The sequence below is a fragment of the Vanessa tameamea genome, chromosome 5 (assembly GCF_037043105.1).
Source record: "Vanessa tameamea isolate UH-Manoa-2023 chromosome 5, ilVanTame1 primary haplotype, whole genome shotgun sequence".
NCBI classification, from domain to species: Eukaryota; Metazoa; Arthropoda; class Insecta; order Lepidoptera; family Nymphalidae; genus Vanessa; species Vanessa tameamea.
The window spans coordinates 3,955,105-3,978,820 of NC_087313.1; the positions used below are offsets into that span (position 1 = coordinate 3,955,105).

The following is a 23,716-nucleotide window of genomic DNA, read 5'->3' on the forward strand; positions in this document are numbered from 1 at the left end:
AAACTAAATTGAATGGGAGTTGTAAGTTATACTCGTGGCGGAAAGTAAGAATAATAAAATGTTTTTAAAAAGATTATTGCCAGCGTTTAATAATTTTCTAATTGTTTTTTTTTACTAAGCATTATTTATTTAATTCTCATTTGCATTTGTTTGTACTATGACCGAATCATCGGCACGAAAACATTATTATTAAGGCTAACGCTAATGTTTAAGCGGATGTGGAAGCAAGACAAGAAATTTTATCGCTTAAAATTCGCGGGAAGTGATGGAAATTCAACTAAGAGTAACAACTCTTGGTCGCGTACTAGACCCACTAAAAATCAGCGGTACACACCCCATTTTCGTATGACGTCACACGACTGCTTGCGACTACTATCGTGCGTAGATTAAAAATTTAGGCAACTTTACATTTTTTTTTTTTCGTTTATTGTTATAGTATCTTTTTTTTCTGTATTTTCGCTCCCATTTTCCGGCTACGATTTTTTCGTAGTTCTGTATATCCTATGGCACTGTTAAAAGAAAACACTATCTACGGTTAACATTTAAAATCTGATGCTGGTGAAATATTTGAGACGAGTCTTACGTTCATTAATATTAATAAAACATTGTCGTTCGCTTCTAAAAAATCTAATATACTCAAATGATACTCTAATATTTAACTAACCGGAAATCATGGCGTGCCAGGTTGGCATGACTAACAGGTTGGCGACGAGGAATTTTCGAGAGATTAGTTATAAGAAATATTATAATTCAGTTACAAAGAAGATTTATAAATATTGAAAAATTGTAAGAGTGTTTTGAGAGCGATCGATACAAATAGGCGACGAGAAGGACTTGCAATATGTTAGACCATTGTCGATGTAACACATTTTCAAGTATAGTCTGTTCAATATTCAGTCTGTTACCTAATAAATAAAACCAAGAACCTAATTTAAGTTGTTTTTTGTTAATTTTAGATCTATAGAATATACGAGAATTATATTTGATATAAACATTCTTTTTTGTAGGCCTTAATGCAATTCCGCCTGGGTAGGTACCAACAGATATTCTAACGCCAAACAGCAATACTTAGCATTGTTGTGTTTCGGTTTGAAGAGTACGTGAGCCAGTGTAACTACAAGCATAAGGGATATAAAATCTTAGTTCTCAAGATAGATGACGCATTGGTGACCACTTAACGTGTGGTGGCCCATTTGCCTTTCCACCTACCTACCTATGTATGTCATAAAAAAAAAACATTGCAGATAAGAGACAAGGAGGATGCAATCATCAACATTTTTTTTAATATTCTTCTTTCTCAAAATATCGAAAAGCCATATTCATACTTCCTGAATGTTTGTCTTGAATGTACTGAGGGTACATTTGCCACTCTAGAGCTTAAATTACTCAGCCAGTTGATAAATCTAGACTCCGTACAAAATGGTGAACACAAAACAAAGTACTGCAACCTTAATTGCGGCTGCAAGTCTTGGCCAAACAGATAAGAAATAGCGAAATAATAATTGATTTATACAAAGCGGGGCAAAACGACTGTCGACTAGTTGTCATTCAGAGAGGCAGGTGATGTGAGGTTCTTATTGAAGCGATTGAAGACCATTAATTCGTTTCCGGACCGATACGCTTCTCAATGAAGCGGTCGTTTATTTGTTTTATGATAAATGCACGCGATTAAAGTACGAATTAATCCATTGAATATCGGTAAATACTGCATTTTATTGGTCATTTTTCGGATGTTTTTTGATTCATTATGATAAAATCAATAAGAAAACGTGCGCATGAATTCAATTCCCATTTACTCACTCAGTTATTTAATAAAACAAAACATCGCAATGTATTTAAGGTCAATGATTAATATGTTTTTTTTTAAAATAAATAATACTAAGTGAAAAGTATATATACAAGGAAAGATGATATGGTGTCATATCTAACCTTGACCTCGGCGTGTTAGGTTTCCGCGTATTTGGCGTCTCTACCATGGATCTAGCATAGTAGTATCGCGCATGCGCTGACCTTGGAGTCCGAGGCGTCTTCCTATACCTTTCGCTCCTTACTAAATTCCCGCCACCTGGCATTTTGTTCACTCACATTCTACCGTTTAGATAAGGACGCCCGATTTGACATTTTTATATTTTTTATTGTGAGGCAATGGTTTCGCTCGGAGTATCGACCGCGCACAGCGCAGTCGGACGACGAAGACAACAATCACGTAAACAATAATTGTTATTGTTTTATACAGGAGCATACATTTCGATGCACATATGTTTGTATATTTAGGATTTTTAACGACAATAATCTTCGATATTTCTTGATAGTATTTAATAAGTGCAGTCTATTATAAATTAATAGTATTAAGACGAATTCAATACAGTTATTATTTTTACGTTACACGAATTAACAATGTTACTGCAGACTAATTATATTTATCTGTCATTATAATTTTTATGAACACGCTGTATAAAATATTTTCAACAAGAATGACTTCATGCTAAAAGTATATTATACAAGCAGAATTGTCACCGTCATTCAAAGAAATAGATTGTTCTAAAAATACTAAATAACAGAAAACAAATGATAACTCGACGATGTCGTGGCTGTAGCGTATTGATAATATTCTTTAGGGAAGGAATGCCAGACATCTAGTCGTGAAAGGCTTGCCGCACTGGTCGCATACTAGACTAACTGCATTTTACGCTAGCATTAGATTTAAGTTTTTGCTGCGAGCTGGTGCAAAACCCTTGTAAATAGACCTTACAGTTAAGATACTCGTTTTATGCTTGTTTTAATATAATAAGACCTTTGGCATAGACGTTTAAATCATTGAAATATTAAAAATGATATAAAATATTTTTTTAAAGATATTTTGTAAATACCAAGGCTTTATATACAATATTCGTGTCTATGCTGTGGATCGTTGTGAAGTTCCTTCGTCTGGAGCCGTGTATGGGTAGGTACCACACACAGATATTTTATCGCTAAATATCAATATTTAATATTGTTTTGTTCCGTTTTAAAGGGTTAGTGAGCCAGTAACTACAGACACAAGGGACATAACATCTTAGTTAATAAGGTTCGTGGCACATTGGTGATGTAAGGAATGGTTAATATTTCTTAAAGCACCAATGTCTATGGTGGTGATCACTTGCCATCAGGTGGCTTATTTGCGCGTCCGCCTAGCTATATAATAAAATAAAATATAACGATCGTTTTTCTTATTACTATTAATATAATTTTTTAGATATTCTATAAGTTTGTTATCATGTGGATGTTCAGACAGAATAAAGCAAACTTCTCTTAACATTTTGAGGAGCAGCACACTAGAGACATAAATACTGACCCAGAAAGTTAATTCAGGATTATTTAAAGATTGAACTTTCCTTAATCACTTAAAATTAAAGAATAACTGTATGTGACCTTTACTACATTCCTACAAAGAAATTTTAATGTAGTTAAGCTGTCGGTACATTAGTGTGGGGATAGATTACGAATTCTTAACGCTCATTTGCAAAGATGTGTTCACGCCCGCGTCTAATCTGCACATGTGAAAGTAAGCTTCAGGCCACATGAGTCACGACAACGTCTTGACACGTAAATTCAAGAGAATATCTGTTATCAGAGCCGAGATGGCCCAGCGGTTAGAATAAAGGATCGTTTTCTACATAAGTCATTGATTTTAATAAATTCATCTTGTGCTTAACGGTTATGGGATCATCTAGATGAAAGTGCAAATTTCAGATGCAATTCTACCATATATGCCAAGCTGCATACCAGTTGTTTATTGGAGAATTTTCACCTGTATTAGCTCACTAGGCTTTAGGTAGTTTAGCTCACTAGGCTAATTGTCAAACAGATTTCCAATCACACCCGTGTTTATATTGAAAGTTCTGATTTTAAAGTAATTTAAAAAATGATTTTGAAATAAATAACTTACTAAGTTAATAACTAGTTTGTTTTCATTTTTTATGTATTTTATTGTGTTTTAGTTCGACAATAATAATAAGGCGCAATAAAGACTATGTACTCTTATATACAAGTTAAGCGATACACTTTTATAAATGACCTTTTTTTTTTTAGCGATAACAAAAAACAAATATTTGATTTACTTTTTTATTATAAAATTATCAACTATTTCTATTACTATTTATAAATTCACGGGATATTTTTAATTAAGTTAATATTAAATATCGTGTTTTCTGTCAATATATCGTCAAAAAAGTCACTTGTAACGAAATTTTCTAACGTTATTTTTTTCACGTATTCATAACGAATACCATGCTGATATTATGTCAATTGAATGTCAAAGTTGTGTCCATTTATTCTTACTTCTATTGTCATTGGAATAGGTTAAATAAATTGTTAAAATTTACTTAATTTATTAATATTATTCATTGATATATTTCAACAATGATCTTCCCAAGGTATTGAACGTCTGGCCTTCCAAGTCAGGCAGAGATTTCATTAAAATTTAATTGTTTTAACGCGGATATTACACCGGAACGTTATCCGTCTTAAGAACTGTTATGTAATCTTAAGACTGTCTGTCTGTCTATCTTTCTTAGTTATTTATCGGGCAAACAATTAAGGTTTTGTAATAATTTGTATATGTATAAATTGTATTGATATGTAATTAAAAAGTAACAGAACCATAAGATAAGCCAGATGACGTATAAATTTAAATTTCATACTTGTACGAATTCCTGCACTTTAATAAGAAAGAATAAAAATGATATTTAAGGAACCATAAATTAAAGGTTCTGTTTTTTTTTAAGTGTCGAATATGAATCGGTGATCCGGGTGTGTCATTATAAAGATGACATCACGATAATAATTGTTTTGTAAATTCTTTAGCAGTATTTTTATATTTATTTCGTTTGCATTAAAGTTTGTTATAAATTGCTAATGACAATGACTTTGACATCTTATAAATTTTGAGTTATTTTTTTTTAATAATTTTAAAAAGAAAAATGAATTCTATTTTTGAAACAAAATTTCTGTAAATACGTCTGCTTAATAAAAAAAAAATAAAGCTTGATAATATTAAATTAGAATAAATGTTAATTTATAAGGTGTAATATTTTTTATGAGATTATACGACAGGTATGACAAATGTAAATTAACATTTGTACTTAAAATTGTAAAAAGGTGAATTGCTAGTCGAATGCTATCGGCAGAATTTATATCCAGTAACTGTCAACCGATGGTTACTTCACTTGTAATTGTACCAAGTTTGTAGTATTACCATTCGAATGTACTTCAATAAAAATTGATTCAATGAAGTTTTTTTTTTGCTGACCAAAATGGTAATCTAATAGCCCTTTGCATCTATGGATTTTGTCTAAGAATTTCGTCATGTTTAATTTAAACCAGCTTGTATTTTTACGGAGCTGAGATGGCCCAGTGGTTAGAACGCGTGCATCTTAACCGATGATTGCGGGTTTAAGCCCAGGCAGGCACCACTCAATTTTAATGTGCTTAATTGTGTTTATAATTCATCTCGTGCTCGGCGGTGAATGAAAACATCGTTAGGAAACCTGCATGTGGATAATTTCAACGAAATTCTGCCACATGTGTATTCCACCAACCCGCATTGGGGCAGCGTAGTGGAATATGCTCCAAACCTTCTTCTCAAAGGGAGAGGATGCCTTAGCCCAGCAGTGGGAAATTTACAGGCCGTTATTGTAATGTATGTAAAATGTATATTTTTATGCAGTCTGAAGTGAGCGGCAAGCTTTTTTAATTAAAAGAAAATCCGCTTAAAATAATTTTATTAGTTTCCATTTCATGTAAAACATTAAAAAAAGTTTGTTTATGCAATGTATTTGCCCTATTAAATTAATAAAATAAATATCAGAAAACTTTTTAAAGTACCAAATAGTTTCCTTGTTAACACTTTGACTAGCGGTCACTCACGATAGGTAAGTCATTGTTACGACATCTACAGGCGTTGACTGTCATAGAAAGTGTTTACGATTAATCTTATTGCTACTTCGAGATTGTGAGAGCTCAGGGTTGAATACCGAGCCGGATCGTTTATACAAGTCGGTTTTTTGTCAAGAATTTCTCAGTAGCAGTTGCTGTGTGGCGCTTGTCCGCAGTAGCAATCCATAGGTTCTGCGCCTGACCTGTCTCCAGTCGTGTAGGACTGTTGATTAATGGCTGTACTTGCACAGTTTAACAAGGCTAACTTATCATACTTCGGGCCAGTCAAACATTAATTTACCTGACCTGACGTTACACTAAACTAAACCTAGGGTACTAAAGATTCATTATAAAATTGCTCAAATATTTTACAATTTTGCCAATTAATAAATTTAGATCTCAACAATTTATTTTATAGATGATAAAATAAAGGGTGAACTTATTACTTGTTGATTTTCAGACATTGACATAATTTTGTACTTGAAATATTGGAAAAGAGTAACTACTGAGTTACTTGTCGGTTCGTCGAATTTATATGTCGAACCGGTGGTAGCTTACACAGTCACAGTCTCATATAGTCTTGTAAAATGACGATTCGGAATTGCTCGAATAAGTCTACTTGAATACATGTAGTAAACGTAAAATGAGGTAATCAATTGAACACGGTTATACAAATCAAGGTACCAGGAAAATAGTTGGGTGATAAACGGAATATACAACTAATTAAGGAAGGAAATCGCCGCGTTGTCTCGATTTCGTCCGAAAGGTTTTTCTTATGAGAACTCGTGTTATGCATTCTGATATTCTGCACATTTATTTTACATTATATCGTATTACAATAAAACAGGATATAGCAAAGCTATAATAATAATGTTTGTCTTTGTATATGTAAAAAGTAACTGTCCCCAAATGTCCCTCAGCTAGGAGGGTCCCGTAATGGGTTTAGGGATACACACCTGATACATTTTCACGATTTTTTCCTTCACCGCTGCGCATGGGATGATTTATTATATATGCAAATTAGGCATACGAAAATTCAGTCGTGTGTGATCTGGTTTGAAGTCACTATCTTCTCTATAAATATAATAAGACGTATATTATTTGTTTATTAAACAAAATCTATGATTAGGCAAATATAACGCGCCCGTCGCCTATTCTCAGCAAATTTGAACGTTGCGGGGAAGACACTTTCATTGCTCATAAACAACATAATTATGTATTCAATTAATAGCTTCGAATTATGAACGACAAACAAGACCTTTAAAAGGGTCGTTTCAAATAGAATTAAAATTTTACTCACAAGTCATTTCTTAAAATGTTCTGTATGCATAAGGTTATATACTCAAAACAACTATATTTCAAGCCCTTGTACTCAATAATTGTAATTCAATGGGTGTATCCTCAAGGCCGTAAGGTACAGATTTGCATGGACCTCGTTTAAGACATTGTACAAAATACTAATAGCCAAATGAATGATCAAAGATTCAGAGCGGAGCGTTGCAGTCAGTGGGCAATATTAGGTAATTCTGATCATGACTACTTGCGACACGTCACCCGATCTGAATACAATTGCAACGTTGACTAGTTTAAAAGGTTCTACGACCACTACACTACAACCACGGAACGATAATAAAAGCTAAATATACATAAAGAAATAAGTACTTATATGTATAAAAAAAACACTATTAAATTTTTTTTTTCATCTGGATTAAAAACTCTTTTTAGCTCGTTCATTCTTAACAATGATTGACACAGATTAGTCAACTGCGAAAGCGACTTTAACCCTACTTACTATCATAGTCTAATGAGACCGCAGTCCAGCACAGCTATTAGCCAAACGGGGATTAGAATTTAAATCCCAAGATAAACAATCTTATAAACTAGTTAAAACTCACAATATGTTGGATACGATACATTTAAACCAACACGATGAATGCACTAGTATTTAATATTTATGCTGAGCGATATTTATTAAGCAAGAATTTCCTCAAATCCCTTGTCTGTTAAGAGTAGTAAGAGTATTACTATAGATTTTATGTAATATATTATCAAAATATGCATTTGTATTCTCAAATTACATTGAACCTTAATTTCAACGTGGGTGTAATGTTTGATTGTTTGAACATTCTGAATAGCAATGAAACCCACTCAGCGTGCGTTGCCAATCAAAATTCCAGCCTTCAATAATTAATAAAACTCGTTATATTATAGTGTGATCAATAACCATATATGGATTAGTTTTATTGATTAATAATATATCTATAAAAAATAAATTTGGAAGAGTTACTTAGCGTATATTACAAGGTATGTATTTTTATATTAAATATTAAATAAATATTGGACAACATCACATACATTACTCTGATACCAATGTAAGTAGCTAAAGTACATGTGTCATGGAAAATCAGACGTAACGACGGTACCACAAACACCCAAGACAACATAGAAAACTAATGAACTTCATTCTATATCGACTGGGCCGGGAATCGAACCAGGGATCTTGGAGTGGCGTACCTATGAAAGCCGGTGTACAGTGTACACACTACTCGACCACGGAGGTCGTCATAGGCATGTTACATTATCAAATTGATTTCAGAGAAATGGTTTGTTTTGTGCAATATTCGAACAAAGAAAATATATAACCATAAAGTGAATGAATCGTTTTTGGCGGGATAAATGAAGGTTTAACAATATAATATGCGGGTGCTTTAAATCTTAACTCATATGGAACGTGTATTCGCTTACAGCCTCTCTCTTAACGAGCCTTACCTTGAACATGTTTCGTGATACGAAACATTGAAAGTTTTATGCATTACTCACGTGTAAATAAATTTCAATCCAATTAGATAAGCCGGATGTTTAATGCAATTTGGTTCTATTACACCGATAACTTGAAATTAGCAGAAACCGTATTAATTATTTTGTTAAATTAAGGGATATCATTGGTTCCTAAATTATATACACGTATTTAAAAGACCGTTCAAAACAGGATATATGCTTTTGTTTCAACGTATTCATTTATACTTTTGTTTACAACAAATGTACAATGTTAAATAAATTTTAGTTTTGTAGCCAATATTTTTACTTGGAACTTATCTTGACAAAAATCATGGCTTTGTATTCAAGTTGTTAAGTGTTCAAAGTTAAGCAACTTTCGCCCTCACATAACAAGTGTCGTGACACCCAATGACCTCGTTGCAACTTTGATTAAGAGTTACTCAAACGCTATTTATCAAAGAATTTTAATACGAAATTATTAAAGACTAAATATATCGTCAATTTCTCTTAGTTATTTTCTTATTATATATATAATCTTTCGGAAAAAACAGTTTGAAGAAAAAAAACAGTCGAAAATGATTGTATACTTAATAAGCTTTCTTGATAACTTTTTTTGTGACATAGCGTGATCAGATCACATGTAACGGTACCATACTAATTTTGTTCCAAAACAGTACCTATATGTAATAACCTATATGTAATGAAGATTGATTATCGACATTACGATCACCATTACGCCTAAGTGCAAAGAATCTTGCAAACAAGTTTTGCACATTGGTATTCGTACGTACAATGTTGCATAATTTAAGCTTCTAAAATTAATTCAAAATAATTTATCTTAAGCGTTTATTTATATAAATAATAACATTAAATTCACGCTTTTCTTTTAAGAATGGTGAAACTGCAAACCTACGTAAATAATAAATAATATTTTTCACTAAATCCATAATAATAAAAAACTTCTCGGAAGTTTTATATACTCGTAAATTGTTTTAGTAGTTTTTTTTCCGTTAGGAATTAGAAATAAAATGTCACAAAATTTATTAGCATTGAAAGATGTATAAAATTATTTCTATAATTTTTGTTATTATTTTCAGTAATAATAATTTCAAATGACAAATGGATATTTATTAAACATTCCAAATTACAACATTAATCGTGACATCACAAATACCGTTATAAACAAACCTTTGTAGTCTTTGTATGTAGGTTCCCTATTTGTAACGGCCCTTATATCAGCTGAAGTCAGTTTGGTGTGTAACTGTATAATGGTCAGTGACCAGCTACTTGGTATTGGAGGTAAATGAACCAAATCGCGTGGGAGCATATTCACCACTACAGTACTTTAGTTTGTTAGTAACGTATAATTTAAGACGTTCGCTGAATTATGTTTATAATGTAGCTAATTCTTTACATTTACAAACTAATATTCAAATGCATATACATTTCTAAATATTTAATCGTAAATAATATATACCTAATCGTATATTATTGTTAGACTATTTTAAACAGTTTGACGATTTGTGGAGAATGATTTTGACACTTAATTTGTAAGTCACATAGTTAACTTTAGCTTACTTAAGTAATTAAAATATAACATTAGATAAAGGATTATTGCAATTTTATTGAAAATCCTGTAACAATTAGTTTATTTCACGACGTACTGAACATCGACACAAAATTTATACATGCTTACTACAAATCATCTGTTGTGATTGAAAGAAACGTCCATAATATTAAAACTCTTTGGTAATTTATAATACGTCGACTATATAGCGATTGCCCAAATGTGTTAAGTGACAGTATTAAAAAAATAAGCTTTGTTTCGTACTGACTGAAATTTGCTTTCGCTTTTGAATCTGTATTCGCTTTAGTTGCTTTCCTTTGATGTTGTGATCGTGATCCACCTTTTGTTTTATCTAATAATTGTTTCGTTAAAATTGATTTAAGAATCTCTTTGCCCGTTATATCTGGTCCGAGTGTTAGTTGTCCAGGATTCCGTAATTCTAATTAATGTGCTATTTATATTTAAGCGACGTTACGAGTCCGGTTTAATAGTTAATTCTTGTTTCAATTACAACTGGTTTACATTGTTCTAGCTGTTTTCCGTAACTCGTTTCTTATTCTAGATGCTTAGACACTATTATGTCTAAGTTGGAATTTTTCACACGCTCGGTAATGAAGACGAGCGAATTTTAAGAAGTCGGGAAACTCTAAGAAAAAATTATGTATCTATTTAATAGAGTGCGTCAGTAGTTTTTATTATTTCTGTTTTTCTATAGACTATGACTATTATAAAGTTTTTTGCGTTTTACTATTAATCGTTTATCTTAAGTGATGGCTTGGTTTTAATGTAATAGGACTTTTTATTTTGAAAAGTTATTCATCGTTATACAGAGACAGGAGAGTCGAATAGTATGAACATGACCTTAAAAAATTGTAGGTTTATTTTTTATCTGTAAGTCCATTTGTATTTTTAATTAATCTCGTGTTCAGCAGAAAAAATACGCCGTGAGGAATACTCTCAGTGACGGATATACATGACATGAGTATTGAAAGAGTTTTGTAGTGAACTCCCAACCTACCCTAAAAACAGAGAGGAGGCCGTAGACTGGCAGGGGAGCATTCACATTTTTTTTGTTACACACATATTTCAATAAATTAGTGCAATTCAAAGAGAACGCACTGATGAATTCTTACATTTGTTTTTGTAATGGTCTTGCCAACAGTAATAATTAAATGCGGTCCGAGTTCGCAATGTTACAAAGAGATGAAAAGATTACAAAAAATCTATTTCGTTTTAAATAGAACCTTCTTCTTACTACTGCAAAATATTCCGATCATTGATTGTAGAAAAAATAAAACAATTGCTTAAATTAGAAACTATCCATTAATATGCAACTTTTATTTCCGTCTCCTTAAGTCATTAAATTTAGGAAATGCTGTTTAAATTTAAAAAGCCGACCAGGGAAAAGTGTCGCACGGTACTTCCTCAAAATTGGAGTGATAGTAGATTTTATATGTATTAGTATATTAGCATGTTTGTTTTACTTGTGTCTACTAACAAAATACAGGACAGGTTTTAAACATAAACGCTTTCAACATAAAGACATAATTAATTACGATGGAACTCTCGTGTATACGACGGTCGCTATTTCTGTTCTTTGCTTTTTATGTTATCTATAAATAGCGTTAAAATACTTACAGAAGACTCTTCTAATTGACATAGAATATTTTGATACGAATTTTTACTTGAAAGTCCGTAAAGTCGACGTCTTATCGGGTCTTTTTTTCTTCCTTATTGTTTCCAAATCAGAAAAGTACACTTTTTGGTACAGTCTTATAAATACGACTTAGGAATGGAAAGGTTTTGAAAAGATATCACACAATATGTCATTAGACTTACTGAAGTTAACTTTAATACAATGTAAAAAGGCTAATATTTTATGAAGCGGTCTAATACCGCAACTGGATTGTAGTTGCGTTTGTAGAAAAGGAAAACGTCCTGAACGGCAACGAGTATGTTTCGATTTGATTGCAATGAACTGTCCATTTGTCAGTAGAATTAAAGCCGTGATCGACGTGATATTTTGTTTGAGTATAGTTTACAATTGACAAAGTTTACTAGGTTTAAATACACTTTGTAACTTGGAAATATATACAGCAGTAAAGTAAAGCAGCAGGTAATGCAGGTATAAGCTAATCTATACTAATATAATAATACGAAAGTAATTTTGTCTGTCTGTTTGTTACTTACTTAATTGTTGGAATTTTGTATGACGCAAGCTTGAGCCCCAAGGATGGATATGGGCTACTTGTGTAGGTACCTACGACCGAAGCCGCAGACGACAACTAGTTAATCTGTAACTATGATTGATCGGAAGTTATGCTTTCAGATCGCAAGGCCGGTAACAAAGACTGTCGTAGTTCTTGCAATGGATTGAATGCAACCGGTCCGTAACCTTATTTGTAACATTGGTCACGCACTGTGAAGTGATTAAGGTTTTACGATATTATATTCGTAGGTTTATTTATACTGTATATCCGCATTTATGCAGAATGAACATATTGTTTGTGAGGATAAACTTTTTGTTATATAATGAATAAGAAGGGATGAGGTTTTAAAAACTATTCTTTTATTGAATTTGCAATTATATTTTATATAACATTGGACTTTTGGCATTGCTATGATATTTACTATTGAAAAATAAAATATAATTTTATACAAGTAAGCACCTGCGAGCATTTCAATTTTCGTTCAAGCGTTTTACAGATTGATTTAAATTTGACGTGACTACCGTTTCGGAAAATAAATTCTACCGAAAGGAACCGTCAAAGCACTCAATAGTTTTCCAACAATGAAATAACATAGGTCATTAGGAAAGGTAGGATAGCATAGTTAGCTACGAATGTTAGGCATAAAAAGGCTTATGTTCGTCCTTGGGGTTCAAAATCAAAAAAGTATATTATTAGTATAGATTGTTATATCAAACTATGAAATTTTATTGTGCCTGCAAATTATTGTTAGACAGCATCACAATCTGAATTTTTGTTTTGCAGTACGAAGGATGTTACAACTTAGAACCATAGTTAGCATCGATGGAGGAAACAGTCGTTTATATTCACTGTAATGCCAAATGTCTGTGGGTCAAGAAACAAGGTCAGAAAAAAATCCTTTACAATTAATTCATATTTACGAGATAGTTTAATACATTTAAATCACGGCAAGACGTAGATAATATTAATGTAGGTATGAAAATTATGTCACGCATGCGCAAAGCTATGCTGCCACAAGCAAGTTACAAGTGAGAAGAATTTGGGTGCGGCTTCGTCGCCAGTGCCGTCACGCCTGTTCGAACGACACATTTGAATTGACTTCGAAGATAATGACTTGTCGACGGAGAATTATAATTGAGATGAATGATAAGAATAATTGAGGCTTATGTTTGTAATTTTATAATGCAGTTTCTTACGAAAAATATTACGGCTGGTAACAGTCATTCCACAAACAGTAACAGGCTGTAAATGTTACTGCTGAACTAAGACATCGTCTATTGAGGACAAGGCTTGAAGCTTATTCCACCATGATGGACCAATGGTTTCCTCACTTTTTTATCCTTTACTCCAAGTACGAGTTTATTTATAAAGACAATTTGAGCAGTGTTTTCCAGAAATGTTTTCCTAGGTTTAGACTCACAAGCTTCGATTAAGATTCTCGTTCTAAACACATATCGATCTCGGTTTTCATTTCACGTAAATTGTAAATAAAAGCGATCGTCTCTGATATTAAAATGTTATATGTGTGATGAGATATGATTCCGGTCTAATATCGCATGTGATGTGATCGCGAAGCAGTCGTTGTAAATGAAAGTGTTTCGCAATCAATCTAAGATATATCTTCTAAATAACGAACCGTAATGGATGTGAGACTTGCTTTCGATTAGTCAATTAGTCGACTACATTTATGTAAGCACGCTGAGCAACTTTTACTTGACAATGAACTGCGACAGTCTCGTGACGGACGACCTTCGTATAGACAAATGTAAAATTGTGTAAGACTATTTTAATCCAATTTAAACAAAAGAGATTATGACTTAAATTTTTAAAAGAGTATGTTTAATTTTATCGTGACCTTGTGTCATTATAGTTTTGCGTCTGTAATGGATTAAATATCTCTGATGAATGTTTCTAAAACTGCCAATGTTTTTGAATTAGACGGTAATTATTACTTACCATCCTGCCTGTTTGTGCTTCTGACTTCCTTTATATATATGTAATTTAAAAAAATGAACGACCTTATAACGTTGTTTCTATATTTTTTTATAAAATAGGCTTCCGCGAATTAGGCTTCCGCCAAGACAGGCAATTGGGCTGCCTAATGGTATGTGGTACACCGCCGTATATCATTGGTGCTTTAAGAAATATTAACCATTTCTCTCATCGCCAATGCACCGTCAACCTAGGGTAGTAGGATGTTATGACCCTTGTCTCTAGTTATACTGGCTCACTCACCCTTCAAACCGGTACACAAAAATACTAAGTGTTGCTGCAACAACACGTTATTTTTATAAATACACGTTTAAAAATTAAATTACTAATAATATTAAAAATATATATATTTGTATGTATTCAGTCAATCCAGGAAATATGAACTGTAAAAAAACAAGCGCGCCATATTGAATTTGGTTTAAAGCGTAATTCTATGTATTTAAAACCATTTCTGTAAATCAGGTTGCTTTAATAACATCTATTATATGCAAATCTGACTCGAGGAAAACGAAATAGGAAGTTTAAAATAAGTGTATCGTTCTCAAGTACAAGGCTTAAAGTGTAATTTTTAAAATATTATTAGTTTACGAGTCTGTATTTCACAAAAATAATTTCCACTAAACGGAATTAATTAACTCATTTTGATGTCAGATATTCTTCCTTAAACATTTATATCTATATTGTTATGATAATTGCTTGCAGCGCAACTGTGTACGGTTTTAATTTGGGAATTAGATTCTTCTTCATCGATGATTGTTCAAACCCAGGCAAGCGCCACTGATATTTCAAATGCTAAAGTTGTGTTTATAATTCATCTGGTGCTCGGTGGTGAAGGAAAACATCGTGAGGAAACCTGCATGTGTCAAATTTCAAAGACATTTTTCCACGAGTGAATCAGGAACAGCGTTGTGGAATATGCTTAAAACCTTCTCCTTAAAGGAGACGAGGCCTTAGCCCAGCAGTGGAAAATTTACAGGCTGTTACGTTTTTCACTGTTATAGTTCGTTCAAATTCTTAAATGTACTTAAAGCGTAATGAAAATAAATTAAATTCTTTTAGCGTAACACATAATAGTGTCATAGACCTTAGCCGATCGTTAGATCGAATGCCATATTCGCACAAAGCACGCGACGTCTCTGACCGTTACTTCCGTTGCAACCGGATACAAGGCCGAAATGTGAATGTACCTAAGAAAGTATTTATCATATTGTGTAACTGATTTGTTTGATGTAATCGCTTTGTAATATGTGAATCGTTAACATCGATCGCGTTTATTTTCGCTTCAATGATGCTCACTTTAGTAATATGGATAACAAAAACTTGGCCGTAATTATGGTTGGGCTACTGATAGTACTTTGATGCAATGTTAGAAGGTACTAGTTGTAACGCTGCTATGAAAAGAGTATATTTTTTTTGGTTCAAGCAATAAAACAAATGTACTTATAGTTTTTAAGGTTCTGTACCCGTAGGGTTAGGTAGCACGGGACTTTATTATTAAGACCCCGCTGTCCGTTCGTCTGTCCGTCTGTCACCAGGCTGTATCTCATGAACCATGATAGTTAGACACTTGAAATCTTTAAAGATAATTATTTCTATTGAAGCTTTAACAATAAATACTAAAAACAGAATAAAAAAAATATTTAAGTGGGGCATCCCATACAACAGACATAATTTTTTTTGCGGTTTTTATAGATAATGGTACGGAACCCAACGTGCGCGAGTCCGAGTCGTACTTGGCCGTTTTAAAAAAAAAAAGTTTTGCCACTGTAATAAGCTTGGAATGTTCATGTTTTCTAAATTTCATCTTGAATTACTTCAATAGTTTAAAGATAGTCATTTTCATGCAAGCGGAGAGATTTTTTTTTTAAATAATTGACTATTATTCTGTTTTATATAATACACATAATATTTTTATTAAATAACCGTACGAATACAATGAACAATAACCAAAAAATGCTAATTCTCTCAAGGAGAAATGTTCAATTCATTTACTATGCATTCAAAACTTTTATGGGGCTTTGTTAGACCGTATGCTGGACCAGAAGTTTAATTTCGGAATTAATAGAAGTCGGTATTACGTCATTATTGAAATTATAACTTGTTAATTGACTTGAAGTGTACATTTTTTAATGATTTCCTTGTACATAATGTATGTACACTTAGATTGAAACTTTTTCTTCTTCAAGCAGAAGTTAGTTCTATGCGCTACGTGAAGGTTAAGGCCCTTTTAATATGTTATGAAGATGTTCAATAAAAAATTCACTCTCACCGTTTCTAAACACGTGTCACTTACATTCGATGTGTGTGTCAAGAGAAATCGAGAGTTCAGAATCAGTGTGGGTGCTAATCGACCCTGAAACACCGCCTGCAGGCATCAAGTGGGTTTGCCTACATCATGCTATTTGGTAATACTTTGCCAAAGACGTAAGTATTATAAATACTAAATAGATAATATAAAGACATATTACGGTGCGGTTTTATTAAGCTGCCGAGCGAAGGGTTCAGTAGCATTGATAAAATTACTGTTAGATGACGAAATTATATGGACTATTTAGTATATGACCTTAACAAGTACATTGCGGTTGGGGGGCGGGGCGGCGGAGTGCGTACGACAAATGTGTTAGCTAAACACGACGGTTATGGAAGCTCTTGTTGATCGTTATGTGAGACTCTATGTACGTTTTCCTTTACGTAGATGGTATTTTATAGTGGAAAGCAAACGCAAGGAAGATCATGTGTGCCGATATTATATATATAACAGACACGTCTTAAGCGCAACATGCGCCAGGGCGCAAGTAATGTTCTGTGCGCCAGGGCAGTGCCCCAGGAGGCAGGGTGGAGGCCAGAACACACAACAACAACAAAGAAACAAGTAGTTCGTTTTGGGCGAGTATTTTTTTTCATAATTTCAAAAGATAAAATAGAGAAAATAATCACGCATTACCGTAGTTGGCTTTAATTGGTTAAACCTCGTTCTAAAGCCTTGACCAAATAGCCAAAACCGTGTGCATGCTTAACGCGTTGCAAAACGTGGATTTATTTAGTGGTGTGCCTTTTTATTTCGAAAACTTAACCGTGTCAACTATTAACATATTTTTTACACAAACACAACAAAACTACATTTAAAGCTAGTGTTTTGCACGCTTAAAATAATTAAACATAGGTATTCAATTAAAACCACGATAATTTTAAATTACGATTTTACCTGACGATGAGAAGTTGATGACCTTAGTTAGGTGATTGTTTATATGATTTTTGAATACTTTTCTATGTTTTAAATAAACACATGTGACAGTTTTTTTTTTAATTAAACGCATGCAGGTTTCCTATACCCTGGACAAGATAGCTTGATCTTTTTGACAGATGTAATTTTTTCTGATCGACATAACTTTGCAATGACGAACATATTATTTTCTTAATTTAATGATTTAAATTTAAATTTTAAAAATTGTAAAAATATTTAAAAAAAACATATAATACAAAAGTTCCTAAAGATTGAAGCGTGATCCGAAAAATTTAAGACTTTTTATACTTATTATATATTATTACACTTATTATATATATACTAATATATTATATATATAATTATATATTTAAATTTTACTTCAAAGTAAAATTTAAATAGAAACACTGAAAATAATAGACGCGTGTACAATGTTACATCGGTCGGACGGTAGGGACGCGACTAACAGGCAGTAACTGCTACAAATATCGATTAGAAAAATCCTTATTAAAGATCATTGTTAAGTTATTGTTACGAACGGGGGTCCTTTTGGTTGGGGTCTCTTTGGCTAGTGGTTGAAATAAGTTAAAAAAAATTGAATTCTAATTTGAATTACGCATTCCATCGTTCCATTGACTGTTATATTTGTTACATTTTCTGTTTCTCATCACTAGCCCGTCTGTCTAAAAAGATCAAGCTAACTTGAACAGGTTATAACAATATTTTCTTTCACCACCGAGCACAAGATTAATTATAAGCACAAATTAAACGCTTAAATTCAGAGATGCTGGCTTGGATTTGAACACGCAATCTTCGATTGAGATGCACGCGTTCTAACCACTGGGTCATACTAGCCTCTCCAAATAGATAAGCGGTCGAGCAAAAGGGCCGGTGGTAAGTGATCACCAAAGACCAGACATAGGTACCGTTCGCCATATTAACCATTCCTTGCAACACCAACCTTGGAAACTGAGATGTTATGTTCCAGCCAATTTTTGAACACGTTTTCACATATATTTGTGCTTCTGCTTCTATCTGTTCCGTCAAATATTCCCAGATCAGACAGGAACTATATGCAGATCTATTGATTACCAATTTGTAGAATATGTAAATGTTTTTCGGTAGATTCATAACAATTAGGTGTGTCCTTGAATTCGACTCCATGCGGGTTTCCGGCTGATGCTTTTGAAGGCTAACGTGTGTTCCTTGGATAAATTATGTAAAATATAAGAATTACTCATTGCTGTAAAATAAATAATTTTTGACTAGAAAATTAAAAAAAACTAACTTGGACTCATTATCGAATAAAATTGTCATCGATGTCATCGATGTCTTAATTTGTAAATAAATATGAATCGATATATTATAATAAATTCGAGCGGCTACTTTATTATTTATAATATATTTGAATCGATTTCGAAACCGATTAACGTGGCTAACGAATAACTTTTAAGGCAATCAAACATAATTATTTCTTATTTCTATAGAGGTTACTGGTAGGATAACCGTTTATGAAAATTTATACAGTAATTTAAGAACAGTTTTTGTCAAGAGTTATTTTAAATATATTCCTTTGGTATGGAGGAAATATTTTACTAGTAAATTAGTATTTCTTTATTTATTCCGATGAAACGTTTTATAAAATTATATTATAATCTAATGAATATAATTATTATGAGTTTTATTATATATAATATATAATACTATATATAGTATCCTATCAGCCAGTTTAAACGGTATAAGATATAGTTTTGGAATTTAGAAGTCCTTCATTGGTAACGTAGAGACTAGGGCTAAGAAAAGTCTTTCGGATATTTATGGCCAACACTGTCACAACCAAGTCTCGACTTTAATTTCTTCTCCTATCTCGTCGAAAACAATATTTTTACATGATTTTTTTGGAGTATAATAGTCATTTGACGTTGAAAATTAAATTAAAATTACAATTTAACCTTGCTACATAAAAAATACGATGTAACTGTAAAAATAAACCGTTACAAGATGGTTACTGAATTTCGGAGTGTAATATTACTACAATAAGAACAAAGTTGATAATATTTAATATTGTAGGTACATTAAGTCCGTGTATGATAATATTACTATATTAATGTTAACTCAAATTAGTATCTGTACAGTAAGTATCTAACTATCTATTAAATAGACGACTATCTATTGAAGCGTCGAGCGGCTAAAGGAACAGTCACAGAAGGTCACTGAACTGTAGATTTTCATCTGTAAAAGATTTTATCCTTCAACGGTTGAAGTCAACTTTCTTAGTATTGTTTTGTTTCAACTGGAGTTCTATGTAATCGCGTTTTTGTATTGCTTATTTTTACATAAAAATTTAATAGTAAGTATTATTGAAATAAAATTTAGTTACAGTTGTCGTCAAAAAATAATACACACTTAGAAGGTACTTTTTTTTAAATTATGACTGTATATTGTGTCCCTGTTTCGTCCTATATGATTTTTCATTTTTTATTGTTGAATGGCTTATTAGCTAATAATATCAAATGCGTAATCATTAAATTAACCAATTCGTATATTTACTCTTTGACATGACACTATCTTATAAATATCTTAAAAATTATTAAAAGATTTGCATTTTGGACAAAATGTCAAAACGACAATTACAAACTCCTCTGATAAAAAATAAGTAAGAGCTATAAGAGCTTTATCTTTAGGTTAATGAAACTAATAAACTCTGTTGTTTTCTATCAATATTTATTAAATTTGGCAAAAAAAACAAAATCTAATAAAAAAAAATGTAAAACCACAAAAGTGTATTGAAAATGTATTCTACCGTTAGCGTGTGATCGATGCCTAATAGCACCTTTAGCACTTTATCTAGGCTATGCGATTTTCGTATACACTCTGCTGAAGGATTTAAGACTCTATTCTTAGAGTATATGGATTAAATTTCTATTATTTTGTTTTAGTAAAAGTAATTTCGCGAGCATCTTCGATTGGGTAACGTCGAACAATGCGGCTGTGTTAAAGATTTTATTCTATTTTGATGTCTCGAACTCGGAACGTTCTCTAATTATTTAGTGATTGCTTTTACTTTGATCTTATTACCGATTTTAAAACGCTACAAAAAAAAAGCAATATCTCGAATATTGTTTTAAAGATTGTAATCATTATGTTTCATTATTACGTAATCAACTTTACAACGTTAGGTTTTGTTAGGTACAGGCAGAATAGAGCAAATTGAGTTTATTTATATTTATAACTACAAAAATGTGTTTGGTTATTAAAATATTCGTCGTAAATTGACACTTATGACGATCACGATTTTGAGGCGTAAATTATACGACTAGACTCATAAAATTATATTGGCGTCAGTGCAGATCTAACGAGTAGGTACGTCTTAGTAAACAAGTATGCATTATGTAAATAAATTATTACTTACCATTAGCTAATGTTTGTTGTAATAATTGTAATTAAGTATGATAAACTATAAAGCGAATAATGCAATATGAAATAATTTTTTAATTTTTTTTTAAGTATTCAGTTTAATCCTTGGACATTTTAAGACGTATTCTATAAGATAATTACGTCGTTATTGATTTATTTAACGTTACACGTTACGTTGATTTATACACAAAACGTTTCTATTGAACGACAAATATGAATTTGTTTTTTTTTTTCGCCGTTGCTCCTTTGTTGACGTACGCAGTACAATTGGTTAGTTCTTTCAGAGTCGGTTTAGGAACGCGTAAAGGACAAAGATTCATTTATATTTATTTAAAAGGGAAGAAGATTTAACACTAAGTAGTGTTTTAATTTTATAATGTTGTTTTTTTACTATAAGAATGTATGGGTCACATACCTATGTATTGCAGCTGAATGTCAATTATAATTCCACCTGTAATCCGTCATTACAATCTATTAACTAAATTTACTAAGATGCTGTAATTTTAGTAAACCGTAATCTCAATTTAAACAATTGTTCATATTAAATGGTTATTTTATGAATTTAATAATTTAAAAAAAAATACAAAATTTAAAAACGATGTCTTAGTTGTCCTGGCAACAAAGAGTCCCTTCATATTACACACAGACCGAAATTTTATGCTATCGTCTATTTGTCTTAATAATAGTCATTCACATAAATATCTAAGTTATATTTCATTTATCTATGAATGATTTTAAAACGGTTAACTTTTTACATATAAAAACAAAAAAAAAGAATAATTGTTCTTTGCGTCCGTGTCTTTAATATTAACTTTTTTTTTTCAATGTAAGCAAACAAAAGCAGTAAAACGGTTTTGGAGCAAATAAACAAAATATTATTTTATTTCAAACAGTGCATTTTAGAATTAAAAATAAAGTTGAAAATATTTAAATTGTTGCCACCTACAATCTAATTTTAATTAATTATAAAAATCGATTAAGTATCGATATTATCATTCGTTTAACATCTGACAGAACAAATGGATTACTGATACTAATAACATCAAACTAGTTAATCTATACATGGTTGAGTGATATGGGCGTGGTATGTAGCGGGTAAAAGTAGTTAATAGAATAGTTTCACTTTCATCTCACATGCATAACAGATGGGTACAGATAATAAATGTATTTCAAAAAGGTTTTAATGTAATAGACTTCTACGAGTATGTGATTATTTTTGATGAGTTACTCGATGTTTATGTTTATTTTATAACTTGCTTGAGATTAGTTTACTTTTTCTACTTTAATTTAATTTACAATAATAGAATACTCGATTTGAAGGCCTTTTGAAATCCATAGATGTTGAAATTAGCACATTTTTTTAAGGAAATAAAAATAAATGGTGTTTGTGATTTCCCCTTTGCGAAACGGAGATATATTATGTAGTTTTCGAATAGGTTATGTTTGCTATCAAAATTTATTCAAGACTCGCAATGCCTCAGTTGTTTACTTTACACAACGTTCAAAGTGGCTAAGTAATTGACGACTATTACATAGGTGATGTCGAAATAAATTCGGAGATCACGAGCTATGAAGAGTTAGTGTTGCCATGTTATATTTTCTAAAGTATCACGATTTTTATCGCTAGCATATTTTACATCATTATGGTTTTACTTTTGCGTACTTATGCAGACACCAGACTCAAAGACTTGCTACTTGATAAGCGAAGACCTCATCAGGCTTCTATTATGGAATATTAGATATAATTATCACAAAATTTCTTCCAAGAGATGCCCGATGAAGGTTGCTCCATCATGTTTTTCATCACCACGTAATTTATTAAAGCGTTAGCATGCATGTAATATCAAGTCTTGATGGCTCAGTCACGCCATAAAATCACATGTTAACGATAATGGCAATTTATACGTAATCGGTATATTCGTACCTTGCTATAATTGAAAACAAACTTAATTAAAATATTCCTATTTATTATATTTGCAGTAGTTGATGTTCTTTATCTCATAGATAAATTAGGAGAGATTATCGGCATAGAGAGAACGTAAATTAAATACTACTTATACACCAATCCTGGATTGTTTCGTTCGTTCGTTCTGTATGTAGTTGAACAAATATTCTCATAGAAGACTGATCGTTAGGACAGGAAAGATCATAGAGAACGAATACAGGTGGATTCTCTATTTTCTCACTTTTTGGCAGATCGTTGAGACGTTATATCAACGGTTTTGCTCGGAAGGACTCTAATTAAACTCTAGGCTCTTCTAAAGTTTTATTCAAAGAAAAACCGGTTAACTAACGATTTGAGCGCCGAACCTCTGGATCTGCTCGCTGCCTCGTTAGTAAAGTAGCTTTTGCCAAGCCTAGCTTACAAACTCAACTGGACTAACGAGGCAGTTATTTTGAAATGAATGGGTTATATTTTACATATTCAAGTATATCTACTAATAAATGATGAGACTTTTTTTGTAATCCCTGTTAGAAGATATTACTGATTGGACTTTCGGTACTCGTATTATACGCAAAATGGGACGAAAGTATTTTAATGCAAATTGATTTGTTGCAAAACATTGAGTCGCAAAACGTCTTAATTTTAAAAGCGTTTTCTTAACCCCGTGA

General features: G+C 32.0%; 2 protein-coding genes across 2 annotated transcripts in view; one reads left to right on the plus strand and one right to left on the minus strand.

The window, feature by feature from the left end:
- Positions 1-23,716, minus strand: part of LOC113392708 (zinc metalloprotease ZmpB-like) — a 61,019-nt gene that overhangs the window by 19,366 nt on the left and 17,937 nt on the right. The window lies entirely within an intron of this gene.
- Jhbp2 (Juvenile hormone binding protein 2) overlaps positions 21,587-23,716 on the plus strand; it is a 178,563-nt gene continuing 176,433 nt past the window's right edge. Inside the window, exon 1 of the mRNA XM_026628866.2 lies at positions 21,587-21,613. The gene's annotated coding sequence lies outside the window, so the exon portion shown is untranslated. The remainder of the gene's footprint in view (positions 21,614-23,716) is intronic.